Here is a 7,748-nt window from a genome sequence, read left to right on the forward strand (position 1 = left end):
GAGGGCCGAGCTCCCATACACCTGTTGATCAGGCTGGGAAGGCCAGTGGCTGGGGAGTCAACAATGGTGAGTCTCCTTTCATCCAGGGACCGATGGGGGATGGGATTTGAGGTGAAGGAGAATTTGTTGTAGAGTGGCCTGCACACTCCCTGCCCTCAGCAGATCAACAGGATCTTTGCTGCCACTGGAATCATCTCCCATCCTCCCATCTCCACCTGTGGGCATTCTATCCATCCAGTTTGAAGGTCACCTCTTCCAAGTAGCTTTCTCAATTCTGCTAGCTAAAAAGCCTCTTTTTATGGCATCTCTCCTCTGCTAATTCATGTTATATTTACCGGTACTATATTTATCTATTCCTCCACTAAAGTCCTGCTCCGATGCTGCCTTGTGGTGTGGAAATGACCCTGTGCTGTCCAAGGCCATCTATGCCTGTGGAGTTTCTGGTCTGACAGGTCCTATAAAGCTCCAAAGACTCCCAGAGTTCCTCAGCACGCATGTTATCTGAGGACCAGTCATTGGCCACAGGGTGATGTATTTTTCATGGGATGCAACTCTTGGAGACCATCTTCTAATTTATAGAAAGACCAAGATGTATATTTATGGAGGAATACCAGCCCTGAGAAAATTACAGATCCACAGTGCTTTGGAGTATATTCATCTATTAATTTGTGAACTTCTCAAGGACAGAAACTGCTTTTTCATCTGTGTATCCCCAGTGCTCAGCAGAGTGCCTCACATACAGTAGATGCTTACTAAATATATGTTGAATAGAATTGAGGAGGCATCTTAGTGTAAAGTATAAAGAATGACACATTTGGAGTCAAATAATCTGGGTTTAAATCTCAGTTCTACTTTTTGCTACCAGGATCACCTGAGAGGAAATCATTTCTCCTTACAGGGCCTCAGTCTTCTCCTTTATGAATTCCCTAAGGCCCTTTATGGCTAGGGGGCTCTTCAATATCCGATGCTCTAACCCAGCACCCCGATAAAACATGTCCTGGAAGCCTCAGGTTTGGTTACCTGCTGCTGCTACAAGATACATCACTGCTGGGGTCCCTGCCCAAGCCTGTGTTTCTCTCTAGGAAATTTAACAGAATCGTTTTGGGTCTTCATATGGTACTTATAAAGCCTTTGCTGAGCCATTCCTTTCTTTTCTTAAAAAAATAATGCTTTATTGCAATCACATACACTGGAATGCTAAGTTAACCAGCCATCATTATGATAGCCAGCATTTCTTCCTTTTTTCTTTTTTTGACTTTCTTTTATTTAAATTAAATGTTTTATTAAAAACTTAATATTGAACATCAATATAACCAACCAAACTTGTTTAGTAATTATTTACATATAAATTAATTTTAGCACATAAAATGTCACATTTTCAGTGACTCCTTCTAATTGTCCATCAAGAATCTTGGTCCATTCATTCTCATTAATTTTTCCTCTTATATGGTCACAGTGCTTTCTTGCTTTTTCTCCATTCACTTTGCATTATTTCCTTAGCAATTCATCTTAGCTCTTAATTAAGAGTCTCTGTGTAAATTCCAGGGAGCATTGTTACTTTTTTAATTTTATTAATTTGTTTTCAGTTTTCAACAATCACTTCCATATGTTTTAAGTTTTCTCCCCCTGGCTTCCCCAGTCATTCTTTAATTTGGTCCTAGATGAAATTTGATAAGGTGGGTATCTGGCCAAAGCAAGCATCTGACTGTTTGATAAGGTGGGCAACACCAGCATTATCTTCCTGTTTCACAGATTAGACTATAAGGTTCTGAGAAGGCAAGAGATTTGCCTTTGATCACAGCTAATGGGGCAGCTAAGTGGTGCAGTGGATAGAGCACCAGGCCTGAAGTCAGGAAGACTCATCTTCTTGAGTTCAACTCCTGCCTCAGACATCCCTATGTGACAAGTTACTTAATCTTGCTTGCCTCAGTTTCCTCATCTGTAAAATGAGCTGGAGGGAGAAATGGCAGACCACGCCAGTATTTCTGCCAAGAAAACTCCAAAAGAGTCAGATGTGACTGAAACAGCTGAACAACACTCCACTAATAAGTGGTAGAGTCTGAGACACCTTCCTCTAAAACTCTGATATCTGCAGCTGTTTCAATGGAAGTTTGCTGATGGTGACCAGCACAGTGAGGTTTAACATCTCATTGGAGTCCAAGCTGGAAGGGGGCATAGAAGTCACCAAGTTCAACCCCCTCACTGGACAAAAAAGAAAGCAGATCCAGAGAGGGAAGTGGCCCTGCAAAGGTCACAGGAGTAAATGACAGAACTGGCCTTCGAACCCAGGTCCTTTGACTTCCTGACCAGATAGTCTCACTACTTTGGATCCAGACCAACCAATTTCACAAAAGCAACAAAGACAGCCTGGATTGTTTGTATTAAATAGTATAGGTTTCAGGTCTTGAAAGGGTCTTTAGAACACAGACTGTCAGAGCTGGGAGGGCCCTTAGAACACAGGATATCAGAGCTGGGAGAGAAGATTTAGAGATAATTGAGTCCATCTCCCTCATTTTATAGATGAGGAGATGGAAGCCCAGGAAGATTTGCCTTGTCTAAGATCACATCACTCACTAATGGGGGGCCTGGGCTCTGGCCCCCAGTTCAGTTACCTTTCCACATTATGCATGTTGCTCCTTCAGGAATCCTGTCTGGGACCTCTCTTGATTAGAAGAGGGTAAGCTGTGAGGCAGAATGGAATCTAAACTAGAACCTTGGCATCTCGGGTACTAGCTGATTGGGAAGCAGTACAGTATTGTTTTGGGAGTCAGGAGACCCAGATTCAAATCCTGTCTCTACCATTTGCTAAGAATGTAACCTAGGGCAAGTGACTACCTTTCTCTGGGCTTCAATTTCCCCATCTGTAAATGGGTGTTGAACTAGATCACTTCTGAGATTTCTTCCAGATTTATGATCTCTAAGGTTAGTTTCTGCTGTGAGCACAGAGATCCTTCCCAGGAAGGACAGGTCACTAAAAATGAGATTGGAAGACATGGAGAGTCACCCGAGGAGTCAGCGTGAAAGGAGCAAAGGTGAGGGGGCAGAGGATTTCAGAAAGGAAGGATCTCAGAGCTAAGACTCTTAAGTCACAGACTCTTGGAGCTGCCATTGACCTCAGATGCCATCTAGCCCAATAGGGATCAGGACAGGAACACAATATTCCTATGATATTCCCGACAGATGGTCATCCAGCCTCTGATGAAAGTCCTTCAAGGAGGAGAATTCACCAGCCCGAGGACAACATGTTCCATTTATGGACATCTCACATTGTCAGGGACCTTTTTCTGATATCTAGCCTAAATGTGCCTCTTTGCAGTTTTCATCCGTTCTTTGCCATTTTGCTCTCTGGGGCCAAATAGAATGTCGAATCCCTCTTTCACATGATAAGCCTTCAAATATTTGAAGAAAACTATCCTACTGAATCAAATGGCCTTCTCTTCCAGCTAAATCTCCCCAGATCCTTCAAGAGGTCTTCCCTGGACATAGTCTCCAGTGCCATCACCAGCCTGGGTGCTATCTTTTGGGGGGCTCTTTAACATTAATATCCTCCTTAAAATGAAGTACTTAGGATGCAAATAATAATCCATATCTCTGAGAAAGGGGGTGGATTGTGGTGTGTGTGTGTGTGTGTGTGTGTGTGTAATCCATCAGAAGTGGGCAAATCCTTAGAATGATGAGCTATTCAAGAGTTTCATCCATGATCTCATTTCATCACGTGAAGCAGGGCAGGGAGAGATTTTATCCTCATTTTACGGATGGGAAACTAAGCATAAAGCAGCGAAGTTAATTGCTCAAGGTCACACAGCTAGCAAGCAGTGAAGAGAGGAGTAGGAAGCAGGTCTCCTGAATCCTAATCCAGTGCCCCTTGGAACAAGTACAAACTACCCACAGGTCATTGTACCCTGAGGATAGGGCAAGTAGATCACATCCCAGTGGAACCAAAGAAGACAGGGTCCAGTACCTGAGGGAGTTGTGCCCATTAGGATGTGAATCTTCTTCACCCCTGCCCTTGCCCCACCCTACTTCTAGCTCTTGGGGAGGGAAGTCTTGGTGGGTTTTTCTTCTTCTTCTTGTAATGAAATGTTTTATTCAGGCTCTGGGAGGGAGCACCCTGAGTCATAGTGACATCCTCAGTCACAGCTGGTGACATATTCCCGCCCCTGTCTGGGCAGCCAGTGCCAGTGGGGACCAAAGGAAAGAGAAGAAGAGGGGGAGGGGACCTTGCTGAAGGCTCTGAGGTTTGGGGCAGGCATTGTATCACCTCTCCTCATGGAGATCTCAATGTCATCTCCAAGAATTTAAACTGGCAGATTGATGATTATTCTAGTAGCAACAAACAGAGGAATGCTAGAGTTGAAAAGTGTCAGGGCTGGGAAGAACCTTAGAACACAAAATGTCAGAGCTGGGAGTCCTTAGAACCCAGATTGCCAGAGCTGGGACAGCTCTTAGAACACAGAATGTCAGAACTGGGAGTCATTAGAACACAGAATGTCAGAGCTGGGACCGCTCTTAGAACACAGAATGTCAGAACTGGGAGTCATTAGAACACAGAATGTCAGAGCTGGGACAGCTCTTAGAACATAGGATATCAGAGCTGGAAGAGACCTTAGAACACAAGATGTCAGAGCTGGGAGGGTTCTTAGAACACAGAATGTTAGAACTGGGAGGAATCAGAAATCCTCAAACTGAAATCCTTTATTGTGGAAACCCCAGAGACCCAGTGAGATTGCCCAAAGTTATACAGGGAGTTAGGTAGTGACCATGTCTAACCCAGGTCCCCTGAAATGTCCAATCATCATCATCTTCTCCATTTGACAGCCCTATCCCTAGGCTCTCCCCATCCAGCAGCTCTCCCCTGCTTCTGGGTCTATTCTGCCCAGGCTGATTACCGCCCATGAAAGCTGATTCTGCTCCCTTGTGTCCCCTGGGCCAGGGCACCTGGGATGATAATGATGATGCTAAGAACTTATTTCCAAAGTGCTTTATTACAAGCAAAGATAGTAATTGAAATATTTATAGGTAATAAAAATTATTTTATAGGCTAATTTAAATGATCAGAAAATAAAGCTAGTTAAAATTAGACAAAAATAATGGAAGATTCCTTGAGTAGGAATTGTTTCATCTTTATGTATATAGCACCACGCATGCAAAAAGTGCTTAATACATGCTGATTGTTTGAGGAAAGAGGCTCTCATCTAGTACAGTGCCTTGCAATGTTAATAAATGCTTATTGAATTGAGGGGAAATTCCTTAAAGTTTACAAAATACTTTCCTCCAGCAGCCCTCTGATATAGATAGGACAAATCTCATTCTCCCCTTTTTATATATAGAAAAATGGAGGCTATGAAGAAGGAAGTGACTAAACCAGGACTTTCAGAGGCCTTCTCTGGGGGAAATTAAGCCTGAAAATAGTAGTGTTTTGCCTTGGCAATTAAACAATGCCTAATCCTGGGTCCTTTTTTGAAGGGTAGATTGGACAAAGCCTTGGATGACTGAGGCAAGAGACCTAGGTTGGAGTCCTGGCTCAAACATATGCTAGCTATGTGACTTTGGAGCAAATTGCTTCACTTTCTCTGATACATTCCCATCATATATAAAATGGGGGTGGAAATGTTTGTTGGTGTGAGAAAAAGGCTATTAGAAATGTGAGTTGTTATGATTTTTTGACTGCTGAAATGGTTCTAGAGTCTTATTGTGCCATCTGGCATAGCCCAGGAGTTGGTTGTTGCCAGAATTTTTAGAGTTCATGTTGGGTAATGGTTAGCGCTTAGAGGCAGGTTCAAATTCTATGTCAGAATTCATTGGCTTATTGAAACTTATTGACCTTGGGTAAGTCTCTATCCTCCCCATGCCTCAGTTTCCTCATCTGTGAAATGGAAAATAAGAATAATGATACCATAGAGTGGGATCAGAGATTTAGAGGTGGGAGAGATCTCAAAAAGCAATTGATCCAATTCTTTCATTTTACAGCCAAAGAAACTAAGGGTCAGGGAGAGAAAGGGGCTTGTCTAACTATGACTTGGAACCAGGATTTGAACCCACGTCGTTGAACTCGAGTCACTGTTTTGTAACAAACTGCTATGAGGAACAAATGAAAGCACTTGCAAACTTAAAGGGCTCAATGAACATCACTTATTATCTGTATAGCTTATGAGGACAGTTCCCCTTCAGACACTGCCTTGAAAAAAACGTACTTTCTGTGATATCTTTTATTTTCATATTTGTTATATTTCTCATTGTTTTTCCCTCCCAATTCTCTTTCCAAAGAGCCATTTCTTATAATAAGTAGAAAAGAAAGGGAGAAAATCCCAGTTCAGTAAAATTAATCAGTATAAAAAGTTTGATATTGTATACACTACTCCATAGCCGTAGTCCCTCACTTTTGCAAATGGGAGAGGGACAATGCCTTTTCATATCAAATATTGTGTTTTCATTCTCAAGGTGACTTCTTCCTCCTGATGTCCTACTGAAGGGACAGTGGCCTGGCTGAGGATAGTATATTTCAAACCTGGTAAGGAATCTAACCTCCATCTGACATAAGGAGACTGACCTTGGCCTATTGTTATTTTTAAAAATACATTTATTGATATGTTTTGTTGTAATATCAACTGTTTCCCAATGTACCCTCTCAAACCTTCTGCTCCTAGGCAACCAGCCCCCTTTTCAATGAAGAGATAATTTTTACTGGTTCTTATCATGGAGGATTTAATTAAATAAGTCACATAATCTTGCATCTGACACACATTGTGGGTATTTCACTGGGCAAATCATTTATTTTTTTTAATACTCTAGGCATCTTTGGAAGACCATGTTCCAGAGAAGGCACATATCTCCCATGGTAGAAGGAATTTCCTCACTGGAAGTTCTCCTTAACCAATGAAATTGCAGGCACAACCCCATCCCTCACAAAGGCAGACATGCATTTCATAGCATAGCAAGGTAGCTGTGCTATCAAATGCAGTTTATTCTTTTAAATGATTTGCTTCAAGCCTGTCTTATTCTTTAAAAAACATAACAAACCAAACCAACCAGAATTGTTTTCAATTAGTGTGCTTATTTTCTCTTTCTCCCACCTCATCTCCCCACACTGAAAAAAAAAATAAGAAAAACAAAACTCTTATACCAAATCTGCATAAACAAGTAAAACAAATTCATGTCCCAAAGGTAAATGTCTCCTTCACCCTGAGTCCATCACCTTTCCAACAGGAGTGGGCAGCAGGAGAGCCATCCCTTTAAACAAAGATCATGAAAGAAACCTGGGGTGGTGTAGGAGGGGGAGGGAGAACAGTTCAGCTAAAGTAGCCAACAAATTATAAGTTGACTACTATCTGGAGCATTCCATACCCATAGTCTCCCCCTCATCAGAGAAGTGGGATGAGGTGGGAAGTGGAGCCAATGCTGGTCATTGACATTTCACAACATCCAATCTTAAGTGCTTTGTTATGGTTCTTTTTATTTGCATTGTTGTAATCGTGATGTTTTCCTATTTACTTATTTCGCTTTTCCTCTGTTCATATAAATCTCATCTTTTCCTTTTCTCACAACATTTCAGGTCATTTTTCAATTGTGTCCTAGTTCACGACCCCATTTGGGGTTTTCTTGGCAAAGACACTAGAATGCTTTGCCATTTCTTTCTCTAGTTCATTTTAGAGATGAAGAAACTGAGGCAAACAGGGTTAAGTGGCTTGCTCAGGGCAACCCAGCTATTAAGTATCAGAGTCTGGATTTGAACTTATTTGAACTTGGAC

Source organism: Notamacropus eugenii, chromosome 5, assembly GCF_028372415.1.
Source record: "Notamacropus eugenii isolate mMacEug1 chromosome 5, mMacEug1.pri_v2, whole genome shotgun sequence".
Lineage (NCBI taxonomy): Eukaryota > Metazoa > Chordata > Mammalia > Diprotodontia > Macropodidae > Notamacropus > Notamacropus eugenii.